The sequence below is a fragment of the Mustela erminea genome, chromosome 11 (assembly GCF_009829155.1).
Source record: "Mustela erminea isolate mMusErm1 chromosome 11, mMusErm1.Pri, whole genome shotgun sequence".
NCBI lineage: Eukaryota > Metazoa > Chordata > Mammalia > Carnivora > Mustelidae > Mustela > Mustela erminea.
The window spans coordinates 76,718,282-76,737,006 of record NC_045624.1 but is presented as its reverse complement, the minus strand read 5'-3'; the positions used below and the strand labels follow the sequence as shown (position 1 = coordinate 76,737,006).

Genomic DNA, 18,725 nt, shown 5'->3' with positions numbered 1-18,725 from the left:
TAGCTTTAGAGCATTGTGGTCTGAAAATATGCAGGGAATGATCCCAATCTTTTGATACCGGTTGAGTCCTGAATTAGGGCCGAGGATGTGATCTATTCTGGAGAATGTTCCATGTGCACTAGAGAAGAATGTGTATTCTATTGCTTTGGGATGAAATATTCTGAATATATCTGTGATGTCCATCTGGTCCAGTGTGTCGTTTAAGGCCTTTATTTCCTTGCTGATCTTTTGCTTGGATGATCTGTCCATTTCAGTGAGGGGAGTGTTAAAGTCCCCTACTATTATTGTATTATTGTTGATGTGTTTCTTTGATTTTGTTATTAATTGGTTTATATAGTTGGCTGCTCCCACGTTGGGGGCATAGATATTTAAAATTGTTAAATCTTCTTGTTGGACAGACCCTTTGAGTATGATATAGTGTCCTTCCTCATCTCTTATTATAGTCTTTGGCTTAAAATCTAATTGATCTGATATAAGGATTGCCACTCCTGCTTTCTTCTGATGTCCATTAGCATGGTAAATTCTTTTCCACCCCCTCACTTTAAATCTGGAGGTGTCTTCGGGCTTAAAATGAGTTTCTTGGAGGCAACATATAGATGGGTTTTGTTTTTTTATCCATTCTGATACCCTGTGTCTTTTGACAGGGGCATTTAGCCCATTAACATTCAGGGTAACTATTGAGAGATATGAATTTAGTGCCATTGTATTGCCTGTAAGGTGACTGTTACTGTATATGGTCTCTGTTCCTTTCTGATCTACCACTTGTAGGCTCTCTCTTTGCTTAGAGGACCCCTTTCAATATTTCCTGTAGAGCTGGTTTGGTATTTGCAAATTCTTTCAGTTTTTGTTTGTCCTGGAAGCTTTTAATCTCTCCTTCTATTTTCAATGATAGCCTAGCTGGATATAGTATTCTTGGCTGCATGTTTTTCTCATTTAGTGCTCTGAAAATATCATGCCAGCTCTTTCTGGCCTGCCAGGTCTCTGTGGATAAGTCAGCTGCCAATCTAATATTTTTACCATTGTATGTTATAGACTTCTTTTCCAGGGCTGCTTTCAGGATTTTCTCTTTGTCACTGAGACTTGTAAATTTTACTATTAGGTGACGGGGTGTGGGCCTATTCTTATTGATTTTGAGGGGCGTTCTCTGAACCTCCTGAATTTTGATGCTCGTTCCCTTTGCCATATTGGGGAAATTCTCCCCAATAATTCTCTCCAGTATACCTTCTGCTCCCCTCTCTCTTTCTTCTTCTTCTGGAATCCCAATTATTCTAATGTTGTTTCATCTTATGGTGTCACTTATCTCTCGAATTCTCCCCTCGTGGTCCAGTAGCTGTTTGTCCCTCTTTTGCTCAGCTTCTTTATTCTCTGTCATTTGGTCTTCTATATCACTAATTCTTTCTTCTGCCTCATTGATCCTAGCAGTGAGAGCCTCCATTTTTGATTGCACTTCATTAATAGCTTTTTTGATTTCAACTTGGTTAGATTTTAGTTCTTTTATTTCTCCAGAAAGGGCTTTTATATCTCTCGAGAGGTTTCTCTAATATCTTCCATGCCTTTTTCGAGCCCGGCTAGAACCTTGAGAATTGTCATTCTGAACTCTAGATCTGACATATTACCAATGTCTGTATTGATTAGGTCCCTAGCCTTCGGTACTGCCTCTTGTTCTTTTTTTTGTGTTGAATTTTTCCGTCTTGTCATTTTGTCCAGATAAGAGTATATGAAGGGGCAAGTAAAATACTAAAAGGGTGGCAACAACCCCAGGAAAAAATGCTTTAACCAAATTAGAAGAGATCCCAAATCGTGAGGGGGGAGAAAGGGGATAAAAAGAGGTTCAAAAAGGAAGAAAGAAAAAAAAAAGAAAAGAATTAAAAAAAAAGGAAAACACCTAAGAAAAATGTAAAAAAGAAAAAATATATATATTAGATAAACTAGTAAAAAATCGTTAAAAAAGAAAAAGGTAACAGTTAAAAAAAAAAATTTACCCAAAGGCGAGAAAAAAAAAAAATGAAAAAGAAAAAAATTAAATTAACTGCAAGACTAAAAAAAAATCACAGGGAAAAAGCCATGAGTTCCGTGCTTGGCTTTCTCCTCCTCTGGAATTCTGCTGCTCTCCTTGGTATTGAAACCGCACTCCTTGGTAGGTGAACTTGGTCTCGGATTTCTTGTTGATCTTCTGGGGGAGGGGCCTGTTGTAGTGATTCTCAAGTGTCTTTGCCCCAGGCGGAATTACACCGCCCTTACCCGGAGCCGGGGTGAGTAATCCGCTCGGGTTTGCTTTCAGGAGCTTCTGTTCCCTGAGCGCTTTCCGTAGAGTTCCGGAGGATGGGAATACAAATGGCGGCCTCCTGGTCTCCGGCCCGGAGGAGCCGAGAGCCCAGGGCCGCACTCCTCAGTGCGCCCTCAGAGAACAGCGCCCAGTTACTCCTGTCTGCCTGACCTCCGGCCGCGCTCCGAGCTCACCGAGCCTGCGACCAGTTCAAGGTAACACCGAGCTGTGAGCTTACTGTCGGCTCTGTCTCTGTAGCCGGCTTTCCCGTTCCAATACCCGCAAGGTCTGCGACACTCAGACACCCCTGATCCTTCTGTGACCCTGTGGGACCTGAGGCCACGCTGAACCCACGTGGGCTTCGCCCCGGTTTAGCCTCTGGAGCGATGTCCCTCAGCGGAACAGACTTTTAAAAGTCCTGATTTTGTGCACCGTTGCTCCGCCGCTTGCCGGGAGCCGGCCCCTCCCCCCGGGGTCTATCTTCCCGTCGCTTTGGATTCACTTCTCCGCCGCCGGTCCTACCTTTCAGAAAGTGGTTGTTTTTCTGTTTCCAGAATTGCTGTTCTTCTCTTCGATCTGCCGATGGATTTTCAGGTGTTTGCAATCTTTAGATAAGCTATCTAGCTGATCTCCGGCTAGCTGAAGCAGTCTCAGCCTGCTACTTCTCCGCCATCTTGACTCCTCCCCTGGGCATATTCATTTTTAATCATGTTTTCATTGTGCTATTTTCTGCCCTGTTTTCAATTATCATATGTATACAAGCCCTCGCTGCTTTATTCCCCTGGGTCTGTTTGGAAATACAGAGTCTCCTGGCCTAGGTTTTTTGTTTGTTTGTTTTTTGGTTTTTTGCTTTTATGCATTTATTTATTATTATTATTTTTTATCTTGTGCCAAGTACTTCACCATCTGGACATCTCACGCTGCTATCTATCTATCAAACTGGGGTCTCAAATTCAACATTTCTGAAACGTGGTGGTTTTTATGAAAAAGTAAGAGGCGAGGCGCAGGAATTACCATATGTTTTCTTAGCTCCTGACCACTTGAATGCTGAATCAGCATCTTTCCCCTGATATTGAATAGTTCTGTTTACTGATTTCTGTAAGCATTGTGCGGTTAACTATTTTATGGTATCAAGGCAGGAAGAAGATTCAGCCCAGAATATAAGACTGACTGTCCGTGCACTGGCCAGCTTCCCTTGACATGTGACATGTGACCCTTGACACTGACACGTGACAGTTACATGTGACCCTTGGCACCGCATGAAAGTGGAAATATTCATTGTTCACGTCTGTGAACTTCCATTCTTGTCAAATTCATCTATATAACTAAAGGTTTTTACCCACTCACTTAGCTTTATGACTCCAAAAGAAATCAGGAATATGTTTCTCCAGTCTTTTAATAAAGCCATAATAAAGCCATAAATCAGGAATATGTTTCTCCAGTGTTTTAATAAAGCCAGTGGTATTTTTAGAAGTTAAAGAAGTTTGAGAATCTAGAAATGTAAACTCTCTACACAGACAGTCAAATCAATTGTCACATATGCTTTTTTCACTGAAAACTATTAAGAAGTCAAGTATATGTTTGTATTCCCCCTTTCTAGTTCGGTTGCCCTTATTATATGTACATGTGCACATGCGCACACACACACTTCTTGTTGCTTTCATTCCTCAGTCCCTGTGGACTGTATGCTCCTGCTGTTTCAAATCCTTCTCTATGCACAGCAGATGAAAACTGCCTTGAGACTGCTAACATTATAAATCCCCAAACTGTTGAGTGAAATGTATGCGGCTTTAGGTCTTGACAGGAATAGAATTTCAACAGTGCCACTCAGTGATACGAGATTGTCTTTACAAGTACTACCTGCAAGGCCAAACCATCCCATCGTCAACATTACACTTAATGTGTGAAATTAAGCAGAGTGATTATCAGTCCATTATTATGGCTTTTGAAAGACAGACATAGGCCTACACAGCATGGGGTCTACGGGATGGTGATCACTCGTCATTTAGGAAGACATACTTAATTCTTCCATGTGTCCCACTTCCTATGGCCCATTGTCCTCTGCCATGTGAGGCAGAAGTATTGTTCTGCATTATCAACTGTATTTCCTATGTTATCACCACCTGGAGGAGGAGAAAGAAAAAGGAAAAGCTAATATATTTTTTTCTTCCCTAACACGTGCCCTATCTCCAAAAAACCCTAAGACTTTAAGGTATAAGGGATAGCTAAAGATTAGAAAACCTATATCCTTATTCCTGTTTTATGCTGGAATCTGCTCTGACAGTTTTAGCTAATTAGCTAATTTATTCACCAATGATTTCAGCCAAACAGGATTCATGAGATTCATTCATTTATTCATTTGTTCTCTGAATATTTATTTCATACTGTGCTCTGAAGATACAATCGAGAAATAGCAAAAATCCCAGCTCTCATGAATTTTACATTCTAATAGGAAAAGAAAGACAAAAAACAAAAATAAAAAGCAAAAAGTTGGGACGTCAGATATCATTAAGAGCCATAGATGAAGACAAAGGAAGAAATAGCGAAAAGAATTGCTAAAGAGAATGATGGAGCTCCATTTCAAATAAGATGATTAGGAAATACCTCACTGAAGAAGTGTCTGGGGATAGAAGCCTCAGGAAGTGAGCGTGAGTGTTATTGATAGAAGAGCTTTCTAGGCAAAGCCAAAACCCAAACCCAAACACTTAACAGATATAAAAACTCTTAGGTGTATGTTGCCTGGTGTATTTGAAGAGCAAAGGTCCACTGTGGCTAAAAAACAAGAAATAAAGGAGATAATAAAAGGACATGTGGTCAGAGAGGTAGTATGATTAGAGGAGAATGCTATGTAGATCTCCTGAGACATTGCAGGCCACCATAATGATTTTTGCTTTCTCTCTTCCAAGTAGGGCAAGTTGCTAATGGGTTTTGAAGGATGGAGTGACAATATGTGATTGACATTCTAAAAGATATATGTCTATATATGTACATATTGGTGTCAATATAAATATAGACATGGATAATTTCCCCCACTTGCAGTGTGGAGAATAGATAATTGGGTCAAAATCAGAATCAGGGAACAGATTAGGAGGCCATCACAATTATATAGACTAGAAGTATGGATGGCTTGGATCATGCCACTGTGGTGGATGTAGTAAGCTATTGAATTTTAAATATATTTTGAAAGTAGAGCTGATAGGATTTGCTGCCAAAGTGAATGTTGGCTATGAAAGAAGAATAATTAAGGATGACACCAAGATTTTTAGCTTAGGCAGCTGAAGAACAATGTTGCTATAATCAAGACAAAGTTATTAGGGGAAGCAGGCTTTGGGAGATAGGACAAGTCTACTTTGGAAATGTTGAGTTCAAGGTATCTTTGAATACTTAGGTAAAGATAGTAGGTAATACTGTACAGATCTGGAACTCAGGGATTTAGAAAAGAAATCCAGGCTGGAGAATATTTCTAGAGTTCATTCATATATAGATAATATTTAAAGCTATGGTTATCAAGGAATGGATTTAAATAAGTGAGAAATATCCAAATATTTGTTTAAAGGCTCTATGATGTTAGGATAATGGGAAGCTAAAAGGAGTAACTACTGATACAGAAGGGAAAACACTGGGAGGGAGAAATGCCCCGGAACACCACTGAAGAAGCGTTTTTAGAAAATGGCTATGTCTAAAACTACTATAATGTTTTATGTTGATTTTCTCAATTTAAAAAAAGTGGGAGTGATTAATATGTAAAATTCTGCTGATAAAGAATGGCAAAAACTGAGGACTTCTGCATCTCGCAATGTGAAGTTTCTAGGTGATTTTAATAGAAGTAGTTGTGGCATGAAAGTCTCATTGGAATATTCTCAAGAACAGGCTGCAGAGAGTAAGTATAAGCAATTACTTTGAGAAGATTGTCTGTTAAATAGAGCAGAGAAATGGTGATGCTTAGGGAGAAACAGGGCCAGTGTGTTTGTGTGTGTGTTTCAAGATAGCACATATCACAAGCAGATTTTATTCTCTGGGAATGGTACCATATGAAAATCAACTCATTCTTTCTTTGACCTGTCTGACTTTTACACTTTATTTTAATCATCCACTAACCTCTCTCACCACCACCTCTGTTAAAATCTTCTTGAATTACTGAGTGACCTTACTGAGTTATTTTTTACATATCCTGCCAGACCATCAATAAAGGTTTGGGTTCCAAACTCCACTTTCATTGGAGTATGGGGGCATCTTTACACCAATACAAATGTCTTTTCTAAACTGGAAATGCAGAGATCTAAACTCCCCTTTTCTACATCTCAAATAAATAAATAAACAAACAAACAAACAAATGAATACTACAGGTAGTATAAGACAGGGATGTCTTTGTTTTAGTCAGTAGTTTTGCTTCCTTGTTACCAGTAAGTCATACTTTTGGGGACATAGTGGGAGTGTTACAGTTGAGGTTCCTATGACTAAAAAAATGTGAATCCATAATTATTTTAAACAAGCAATTTATAACTGACTTCATATTATGCTACAAAATAAATGTTTGTAAGGTAATGCCTTCTTACACTGAAGATTAGGATACACCAAGAGGTTTTCTAAAATATGAAAGAGACTTGGCAGTTTCTACAGTTTTTGTCTATTATTGTCACAAACAATACTACATAACAAACCAATTACTAATGTATGTACCCAGCATCCAAGAGGTGGAGAAATGCTGTATACTGTTAGTAGACACGAATGCAAAGTCACTGGGCAGACAAAAATGGGAAGGTGTGAAAAATAATGCAATTGATTTTTTACTGTGCTGTTGCAATTTGCTGTGTTTTTCTGTCTCAGGATATATCCCAAGTAGTGAATATTAAAAAGCAAAATGATGGTATGAGAAGTAAACTACTATAATTCTAATTATTAAATACAGAACAATCTTGTGATTGTGAAAAGTTCTTAAAAACCGATAGTTCGTTATCTCAACCCCTTCACTCAGTGAATTGTGTGTCCGTAGACAAATGTATCATTTTTTCACTGAATTTATGATAAAGTTTTATATATTTACATACACTTTTTTGGTCTGCTTCTCCTAGAAAACTGAAAATTCCTCAAAGACCTAAACCATATTAATTTTGATTACCAGAGTATCACTAGCCCTTGGCACATAACAGTACTCAGTAAGCACACATTGAAGGAAAAAGGGAAATATTGAGTAAGCAGGAGCCAAATGAAAGGAAGAGAGAGGAGAATGATGGGCAGAGGGGGGAAACAGAGTAGTGGGCTCTGACGTAAGAAGGATTAGGGTATTCAGACCTGGAAGCGGTCTGTCTAGTCCAGTATAATTGGCTGACAGGAAAAGGGCAGAAAAGATTTAGAAATAATCCATACTCTGAGGGCACAAGGATGCAAAGGTCATTTTCAATAGTTTTAATGGCAGTGAGAGTCTACTAATTATGTTCTATCAAAGAAAGCTACGTGATGAGATTTCTCTTAGGAAAAAAATAGTACTCTGGTGTCTCCCACAGAAGTTCTGGGAAGACATGGTGCAGAACACATACTCACCCAGTTGTACACCCATTTCTCCGTCACTTCTCCTGAGCCAAGAACCTGAGGGAGTGGGGCAGGCGTGGAACTCAGAGCATGTTCCAGTAAAAAGCTGGTGCTGGTCTTTCCCTCCAGCAGAGCCTGGAGAGCGCTGTTCCAGAGAGCCTGACTGGACTATGTGTAAGAGCTGACTGGCGCTCTGGGAGATATGGAATTAGCAGCTGCCTGGGCGGGGTCCTGGTGCTGCTTCTGGGTTTGGGAGAGCTCTGAGCTTCCCCCAGGAGCTCCCACTGCCCAGCCAGGCCTCAGGGGAAAATTCTTTTGTCTTCCTTGTAGAAAACAAAGCACATCACATCCCACCGATGCACATTATGGGACTGAAAAATGTCTTCCAGAATAACAAATTCAAGTCCATAAATGGTGAGACAAAACCTCTTGTCTCATAAAATCAAGTAGAAATAATATTTTAAAGTATCAAGAATGATATCAAACAATGAAGGGGGATGCCTGGGTGGCTCCGTTGGTTGGGCAGCTGCCTTTGGCTCAGCTGCCTTTGGCTCAATCCTGGCATCCTGGGATTGAGTCCCGCATCGGGCTCCTTGCTCAGCAGGGAGCCTGCTTCTCCCTCTGCCTCTGCCTGCCACTCGGCCTGTCTGTGCTCTCTCTCTCTCTCTCTCTCTCTCTCTGAGAAATAAATAGGTTTTTTTTTTAAAAAATGAAGGAAAATATGAGAAAAAAATCTGAAAACCAAATGGCATGATGCTCAGATTTTCAGGAAGAAAAAAGAATTGGGCAGGCTCTCAGAGTTAGCTAAAAAACAATTTTTCTGACCTCAAGAGAAAACCAAATACACACACTCAAAGAGCAAGAATGTAAGTCCCAAGAGAAGTCTTCCCACATTATTCTCTACCAAATCCCCAGAGCAAGAAAAGTATCTGGCACATAGTAGGTCCTAAATGCTAACAGGAGTAGAAAACTGACTTCATGATCTCTGGGTGACTTTTTGTATGTACAATTGTATGATTTTCTATTGATGACTGCTGTATATAAGGATGTTCATTACTTCTTAGATTCTTGGAAATTTTGCAGAGCAGTTTCTCCCTAAAGCTATTAATTTCTTTCTTTGGGATTTCAGTAACATTTAGACTGGTCAGAAAAACCATAGATGACTTTTTAAATATTTTTTAAAGAAACTATTTTTAGAAAATCCCCAAACACATTCAGCAAACTGTATAAAGAAGTATTACATTCTCCTTCTATATTATATGTTTGTAAATAATTCCAAAAAACTTTGTATGACTCCCATTTTCCTTTGGTATATAGGAGAGTATAAAAAAAGAAATAGCAGCAGCTTTTCATAGGTCTCTCCAGATAATGAATATCTCCTTTATGGCTTTTATGGGACAGAATCATTCATATCATACTTTTTTAACATGGTTCTAATAGTAAATTTTTTTTTAAGATTTTTATTTATTTATTGGACAGAGAGATCACAAGTAGGCAGAGAGGCAGGCAGAGAGAGGAGGAAGCAGGCTCCCTGCTGTGTAGAGAGCCCGATGCAGGGCTCAATCCCAGGACCCTGGGACCATGACCTGAGCCAAAGGCAGAGAGAGGCTTAACCCGTTGAGCCACCCAGGCGCCCCCTCTAATAGTAAATGTTTATTGACTTCTTTTACTCCCACGAATTTTGTAACACCCATCACGTTGTATGACGCTAATTCATTACAAATGATGAGCTGTCCCATTGGAAGTAGGAGTGTGCAGTGCTGCCCAGCTCAGGAAGGCCAAAAGAACATTTTTATTGGTACCATGTACTCATCTGGTAAAAGGTTACTAAATTGTTCTATAAAAAAAAAATCTCTAAGACACTTAATTTACCAGATTGGTTGGAACATAAACTTTTCCACATTTGTTCTGTAAAAACACGCCCTGTGGTATCATTAGGCAGAATGAGAGAATGATTATATGGAAAACAAAAACTTTCTTGCTTCTGACTCTTTGGAATCCTATTCCACTATGACTGCACAGAAGGGCAATAATAATAACTTTAGCAAAAATGGAGGTAGAGGCCGCACTAAGTATAGGAACATACAAACAGAAAATACTACATGGAACTTTTGCGAAATGCTAAAGCAGCTTATTCTGAGTAAATATTGGGGGTTTTGGGGGTAGGAAATGTTTGTTTTGCTGAGAATGTTCTCTTCATAAGCATAATGACATTGAGTGCTTTTCTCCCGCTAACAAGTTTATTTTTAACATTTCCATCTAGTTTCATTTTCTGGTTAAATGACAAAGATCCCCCTAGACAGCCCCATTTCAGCACCTAATGCCTGGCAAGCTGATCTCCTGCAGAGCTTATTTAATCAAAGCAACGTGAAACTTTAAGCTATGTCACATCCAGGAAGGGCTTGTAATTTCATGTTTTATTTACTTTTATTTGTCTCCCCTTCATAGAAACACTGTACCAATGAGCTTCCTATTTTTGTTTTTGTTTTTGTTTTGTTTTGTTTTTTTTTAACTCAAACCAATGTATTCCTTCCAAAAATCAAACTCTGGACTAGTTTTCTCCAAATGTTTCTAGAGAATTCCATTTGCGGTTATTCCTTTTATGTAGCTTTTTAAATTTTCCACTTCAGGTCCCTGGGCAAATGCTAGAGCCCCAGGGAAGCTTGAAATTAACCACTACTACTGTTTAGAACCCTTTCCTCTTGTCATAGGACTTTTTTTTTTTTTTTTTTAAGATTGACATTTAGGAAGACTTCTGCATACCCCTGTCCTACCTGTGCCCCAGTACCCCCAGCCTGGATGGGACACTGTCCACAACTTCCTTTATGAGCAGCAGAAAAAGTAGTGATTGCCCCCCTATTGTATATCCCAGATCAAATTAGATTGTTCCACTTAATCTAACCTAAGAAAGCAAATTTTGCATTTGGGAGGATATGAAGTGCCTAAGGGACCTCTTTGTGCCTTTCTAAAATGGGTGTTCACTTTAATACCATTTGCTTCTTAAAATGTGAACTTGGTTAAGACTCGTGAGAGTCAGAGAATTTAAAAGCATTTAGACTTTGTGCCATGATTTAGATCACAATATGGATGTAGCCACCATCTCTGCCTCATTATGATATGGGAATTTCTGATATTTTTTGCCTGCCATCCAAAAGGTAAATAAAAAGACAAATCAACAATAGTGGAGGAAAGTTGACGAAGAAGCAGAAAGTGGTGGTCTGAGTCTTTTGAAAACAAATTCTTACCTTTCTTGGTGCCACAGTAAGGATCCACCAAGGGCGTAGGCCTTTGGAATACTGCGGCCTGTGTGACCACTCTGCTGTTGGCAAGACACAGGGACTTGCCTTCTGCAAGTTAGTTCAATAAGACCCCTTTGGAGAAGCAGTGATAAGGATTGGTGATTATCCTGAAGGACTGATAAAAGCAAAGCAGCAAAGAAAGGCAAAGGGTCTCTGAGCGTTGACCCCCTTGCCTTGTCTTCTCTTTGACAGCAAAGTTTGGAGTAATCTTTCATCCAGGAATTGCTGTCCATTCCCGGCAAGGTCCTACTTTTCTGAAATGTGTTCTCATGAATTTTTTAAAGTATAATTAATATGCAGTTTTATATTAGTTTCAGGGGTACGATATAATGGTTCATCAATTCTGTACATTACTTGGTGCTCATGAAGGGAAGTGCCGTCTTCCTCTCTTTTATCTATTTCAGCAACCTCCCCCGCACCCCCCAGCCTTCCCTCTGGGAATCACCAGTCTTCTATTTAAGAGTCTTTTTGGTCTATTTTTCTTTGTTTGTGCCTTAAATTCTCCATATGTATAAAATCATATATTTGTCTTTCTCTCACTTATTTCACCTAGGCTTATTCCCTCTGGTCCATCCATGTTTTTACAAATGGGAAGATCTCATTCTTTTTTATGGCTAATAAATATTACATCGTATGTATATATCCCATCTTCTTTATTCATTCATCTAGCAATGGACACTTAGGTTGCTCATCAACAAAACAAAAAGGCAGCCTCCTAAATGGGAAAAGATATTTGCAAATTATATACCTGATAAGGGGATAATATGAAGAGGAAAATTACCCAGAGCAGGCCCAGACCAGGAGTCCCCAGAAGATAGAAAGTTACTAACAATAAGCTAGAGATAACCAGAAGCCCTACTGCAAGCAAGAGATACTCAGCCCTTTCTGCTTCTGTAAACAGGCTTCCTGCCACAGGCTCCCCTCCCCACACTACTGTTCCGGCCCAGAGCAACCCCTGCTCCCCAGTTTAAACCCACCTACCAGCAATCAGCATAGCCCTGGGAACCTGACTGCCTGCAGTCCCCTATGAAAGCCTTGTGACCTGGTTGCCCCAGGGCCCAGAGTTTTCGAGCATTGGGGTCCACCAGCGTGAAATAAATTCGAGTACTCCTACTTCTCTGAGTGTCACTTGATCTCTTGCTGGTCTGATTTTTATTTTTCTTCAACAAATATCCAAAATGTATAAAGAACAGATACAACTCAACACCAAATAAAAATGTCCAATTAAAAATGGACAGAGGAGCTGAATAGACATTTTTCCAAAGGCAACATACATGTGGCCAACAGAGACATGAAAAGATGCTCAACATCAGTTATCATCAGGGAATGTAAATAAAAACCACAGTGGACTGTCACCTCACACCTGTCAGAACGGATAAAATAAGAAACACAAGATATAACAAGTGTTGGCAAGGATGTGGAGAAAAAGGAAGTCTTGTGCACTGTGTGGGAATGCAAGCCAGTGGAGCTACGAGGAAAAACAGTATGGAGGTTCCTCAAAAAAATTAAAAGTTGAAATACCATAGGATCCAGGTCTTCCACTAGTTAGCATTTACCCAAAGAAAGCAAAAACACTTATTTGAAAAGATACATGTTCTCATGAACTTTTGACTAATAAGCTGCTCTCTAAGAAGGGTTCATGTATATTTGGATTCATCAAGTTAGAAACCCAGATTTGTTAGTGAATGAGGAGATTCATTGATACTGCAAAACTCTGGAGTTCCCATATATCTACTGATGAATAAGAAAGTTACTAAGTGTTGCGTATGTACACACATACATTTGCTTATGATTTAGGGTACAGAAATTTTCAGTGACATGGTTTTCTTCTGTTAACATATTTTTATTAATAAATAACAATTATAATAAAAGGTTTTTTATTTCCAAAGTTTATTTTATAATCCATAAAAAAGTAATGTACCTAGTAAACACAGATACTATCTACAAAGTCAGCTTGTAACTCTCTTCAATTACTTTGCTTTTTTTTCTTGACAGTCATCATCATGCCTAAAAACATAGGCTTCTATTAAACTTATAATTCTTGATTTTTCACCTGGAATGTCTTTTCTTTCATTTCTTAGGTTGGATCCGCAGTTTGCTTATTACTTCTTGGTTTACCTTTCGAATTTACCAGAGCACAACTTGAAGCAACCTCCTTAAGAAAAGAATGTAAAAGAGGTAAATTTTCTGAATTTTTCTGTTTGAAAATGTTTTTATTCTATACATGTATGGTTAACAGTTTGATAGCTGATGAAAGTACATGTTGAATCTTTTTTATTGATTTCTAGGTAATTGATAGTACTTTTTGAATATCATTTATATGATATTCAAAATGTCTTTTTTAATCTCCACTTTTATATTCTTTTTTTCAGTCCTTCTGAAATTTCATGATGATGTGTCCATATATAAGTCTATCTAGAAAGTATTAGATTCTCCATTGAGCCTTTTCCTTTTTGTCGTCACTCTCTCTTATATATCTGTATTCTGAAATATTTAGGTAATTCTTCAAGCCTTATATTTGATTTGAATTTTTTTAAATAATTTAATCAGTCATGTTTAAAAGCATGATCCAGTGCATTCAAGAAAAGAAATCTATGTAGGTTTTTGAACTGTTGAATTTTAGAGGCAAAAACTTTTCAGGGGATATAGAGCCTTAGCCATGACCAAAATTAGAAAGTAGTAGTAGCAGTCTTTGCCCTTCCTCTCCACCTCCCCTTCTTCCTCATCTTCCTCCTCATTCTACTATTGGTGATTTAGTAATGCTGTTGGGTACATAAATTAATATAACCTTCCTGGAAGGCACTCATTTAGTAGACACTGAAACTTTAACAGTATGACTCTTACCTAACCACTAATACATACAAAGTCTACCTCTAAAAATTTATAACCAAGAAATTATAAGAATACCACAAAAATGTATTCAAGAATAGGATAACTCACAGCCAATATTGAGAAAATATATCAATTAAGTTACACTTCGATGCAAGTAACCAGTGAAAAGTTCCTGAATTAATAGAGTGAATTATTTCAAATTAAATACATTAACATGGGTAGATTCCACATCTGTTAATCCAGTAGTTTATACATATCATTAAAGAAGCTGGATTCATTTCTCATATTGGCCTATGGTACCTGTCTACAAATAAACTGGCAAGAATTATGCTATTACAGTAACTGATTAGACTAAACATGATTGAGACTAATTTCTGAAAACGTTGCCAAGATTATGTTGATAATTAGCATGGTTGTCAAGCTTCCATTGGAATTGATTAATTAAAGTTTTAGAATTTTATATGACCATACAGGAATGGCTCTCGCAAAAGTCTAAAGCTGAGACCCACTGACCAATACTTTTGGATGACTAACTTTAACTTTATTGAATCTCAAAGAGAGTTCATAATAGATGGTTTGTGGTTAGAATATAGTGCAATAGACAGATATTGAAGTCTCCAGAAGCAGCCAAGACATAGTCAGGCAGGGGTTTTCCGGGATGGTTGGTAGAACACAGGAGTACCAAACAGTGAAGGCAAGCTTCTAAAATCTGTCCACATTCTCATGCATATATTGGAATGAATCCCTTACACCTCACAAACAAACTACCTACACCTCACATACTTGAAGTGAGCTATTCTGGGGGTCTGGAAGTTGATCCCTGGACAAATTCTTCTTTTGTTCAGTCATCCCCATAAACTTGCATAACTTTTGTCACATTGAAAAAGTCCCATCTGGTGTCCTTCAGTGTTTTTCTATCACTAGTATAATTATCCTTGCTGATAATCATGTGGGTGGTATACCATGCAAGTCTTACAATTTTAAGAGAATTAGAAAATACTTAGGACAACCTTAAGGATAGAAACTTCTATCTTATTAAGACATGGTGCTTATAAAATAGTGTTATTTTCTAAATTAATTGGGACTGGACTGAAAAAAAAGTAGGATTCAATCTGACTTCGAACTTCAGATAAGCAGTAATCTGTGTGTATAAGAGACATGAATGCTTATGTCTGTATAATTCACTGGGAGTTTCTAAAATTTATGTGATTTTTGAGAAACTCTTCGGAAAATTCTGCAGGGTAGAAGAAACATCATAGAGTGTCAACATTTAAAGAAAATAATTTGAACTTTGCTTTTTGGTATAGGGATGTGATGATGAAAATGATAATAAATCAATGACATGTATCTACTTAACCTCATTTATGGAGGAAGTGGTGCTTTTGCTGTTGAAAGAAGAAATTCATCAGAGCTTTAAGTGTTTGCCTTTTTAAATGCAAATGACAGTAGTGCTGAAATAGCAAGCTGAATTGAGGACAATACATCACTAAGTAAGCTTTTTAATTCAAGATAAACAGATAAAGCACTAGCAATATCAAGGACTGATCATAAATAATTTCAAATAGTGTGATTTTAGCACATCACAAAGTGGATTCAGAATTTTCATGAGAGGAAGGTAACCAGTAGCCATCTATGGATTTTGAAATATTGTAACTTTTCAGCAAAGCTTGATGCACCTGCCAATGTCTAAAATTATGATGTTATTTTTCCTTATTTTCTTGCATTTTTCTCCAATTCCAGTAATTCGAACAGATTTACCAGATACTTAAATAGCTAAGAACATAGGATATACTCATACTCCACTGTCAAGCACAGGTCAAATAATTGAGGTCCTTTCTCCTTTTAGAAAAATACATCTGTAAGATGTCAAAATGTCCTGTCTCTTTAGAGATAGGTTGTAGAGGTTAATGGCTAAGTGCATAACCACAAGATGTCATGACCTGGATTTGAATCATAGTCAAAATATTTACTAATCATGTAATTCTGGTCAAGTCTTTTAAAATGCCTAAGCCTTAGCTTTTTGTTTTGTTTTTTTAGTCTCTATCCCCCTGTATTCATTTATTCATTGGGCCATTATTATGAAAAAATTAAATAATGTGTATTAAAAGTTACATAAAGTTTTCTGACAATCTTAGCAAATGGATCTAGTGTGGATCACTATCCAGGCAAAACTTCATAAAAACTATCAATAAACCATGGCCAAAGTGTCATTATATGGCAAATATTTTTTCAGAAAATGGTCAAAAGGAAGCCCGGTCTCAAATCAGAAAGGGGAAGAAGAAGAATCTTAGAGTAAAGAAATCAAGTTGACACTGGTGATCCTTGCCAGGCCCTGCGGGCTTGGTTTCCATGTGGACTGCGGTGAATATGATGTGGCCTTACTTGGAAGAAAGCTTGATGCTAAAGACCACTCAAACAGCTGGAGCACTTGAAATGATAGATAATCTCTAAAAATGAAAGAGACAAGCTAAAGAAGGGAGTCTTTCTTTCCTTTATGCTATGGATGGGAAAAAAAAATCTATGAAAACTTGAATCGCCAGTCCTGGACCACACAGGAGAAGAGACCAGAATTCCATAAGCCAACACAACTTTAAAATATTACATAAGAGAGCAAAATCAATATCTAGAAATGAAAAAATAGTGACTTTTAATATAATAAATAACCTAAAAATTTTTTAATGAAGAAAATTAAAGAACTGTTAGACATGGGAATAAGCTCACATAAGAACAGACAGATAAACATATGAGAAATAGGAGAAAAGAGAGAGTTCTAGTACATTTATAATGGTCATTTCCAGATGGGAGAATATACAGAATATGGGACAGGTTACAGCAGTAGAGAAGGGACTAGAAATTTATGGGTTTGAAAAACTAAAATAAAGACCTGAACGCATAACTGAAGAATCACAAACTAAGCAGATAAAACACCCAGAAATACAATAGTTAAAAGCAAAAGGAATGACACTTAGATGCAGGAAGGCAATAAATAAAAGGTCAGGAGTCCATGTAAATATATCTTTGATTTTCAAACAGTGAAAAAAAAATTATGTAATATTCTGTATTTACTTTAGGAAAACGTCAAACATGAGAGCAAAATGAAGACACTTTTCAGGAATAAGACATAATATGACTTATAATCTGACATTAACAGAATGAAAAATGTCTTCAATAAGACATAAATGAGTTATCCATAAGAAGCAAGACAGTCAGTGCAGAAATTCAGCTTCTGGCCAGGATGGAATAACAGGAACCAGATCATGCTTCCAAGTAAAACTATTAAAAAAAATATGAACAAGATTATGAAAAAGTGGTTTTCAAAACACTGGGCATCACAAAATGAAGAAAAAGGATCCCTTAGGAATGAAGTGGGGAGAAACATAGAGCCCTAGGAATCCCATGCTTACTGCATAACGAGTTTTCAGTCTGGGGCATTACAGAGGACAAACCCACATATAGTTCTATAGGTCTTCTGGGTTGGCAATAGCTGGGAATCTGGAAGATCAAAGCAGCAGGGGTTCACAGTATGCATAGAATCCTGTGAGGAAAGAGTTCCAGAGAGAGAATTTCAGAGATCAGTAGAAGGTTCCCTTGAGGATAGTCAGCTGAGTACTTATCAACATTTGTGTGTGTGGAAACTAATCAAGGCCAGGTAAAAAGCACCTGGAAGAATTAGAAGTAATGGTGATTGATGTTTACACAGAGTTAGGAATAGGGCCTGCTCCCCTCAGTCATACTGGAAAACTTGGTGATTCCTAGAACATTACATAAAGTGTTTCTTTGAGCTTAGGTACTAAAGTTGTAACAATTCATTTAATATTCTCTTTCCTCATATCCAATATCTATCAGTTATGGGTTATTTTTGATTAGGTGATATTTGCCCTCACCAAAGGCTGTATTTTCCTGTATTCTTTCAACGTTGGGGGGCTTTTTCAACTCAGTCTAGAAGCTAGTATTACTTCTATATAAGAGGTACTCAAAACTTTAGCATAAGCATTGTTTTATAGCCCACTTGTGGTTCATTATAGATTGATTGATCTGCTCATTACCCTTCCAAAACTTAGAGAAAGTATTGGGGTATGTTAAATACATTAATGTGGTTTTTTGTTCTGAATTCTAATAAGCAGAAGAAGCTAATCAGCCGTCAAAGAAATTACCTCAAAACCCTCTAATGAATTTACTTTCTTCACTCTCCCAGTTACACTGCTAATAGCAGTCTTTTAAAATACTTCAGAATTTGTTGATTTCTCAAGGGCCTAAGGATCTTGACTGAATGTGCCTATGTATGTGTGGAAGGGGTATTTTTGGCAGTTTTTACCTGCACAAAATAGGTACTAGAGTTTGAGGAAACATTCTGATTCTTTCTATTAGAGTTCTGTAAGCATGAATTATTCTCAATGTTGAATGATAAAATAAAAAAAATAAACACTATTTCAGAGAAAATACTGTTTTTAATATAGAAAGAAAACGCAGATTAGCATACATGTTTGAAGTCTTAAGTACTTTCTCCAATTAACAAATTCACAGAAAGAAATAGTTTGTGTAGGCTATACCAGTAACTTTTTCATGTCTTCATGTACTAAAGACAACAACACTGTAAGTGGAGTGCTGAATTTACCAGAAGAGCATTCCTGTTACAAACCAGACTGCCTTAGGCTGTACGGAGAAATAACTGCTCCACTTTCTCCCTCTCTGTTGACTCAGTCGCGCAGACTGCAAGTCCTTCCCTTTGATTTTCTCCTGAGTTCCCTTATCTCAGTAGAGCCAGAACATTTACTCTGAAAGACTCTGGAAGAGCTGTG

At 37.7% G+C, this 18,725-nt stretch overlaps 1 long non-coding RNA gene across 1 annotated transcript in view; it reads left to right on the top strand.

Annotated features, from left to right (window-relative positions):
- The window catches only part of LOC116569319, a 208,568-nt gene that overhangs the window by 88,196 nt on the left and 101,647 nt on the right, over positions 1-18,725 (top strand). The window contains exon 3 of the long non-coding RNA XR_004276978.1: positions 13,176-13,272. This is a non-coding gene — a long non-coding RNA (uncharacterized LOC116569319). The remainder of the gene's footprint in view (positions 1-13,175; positions 13,273-18,725) is intronic.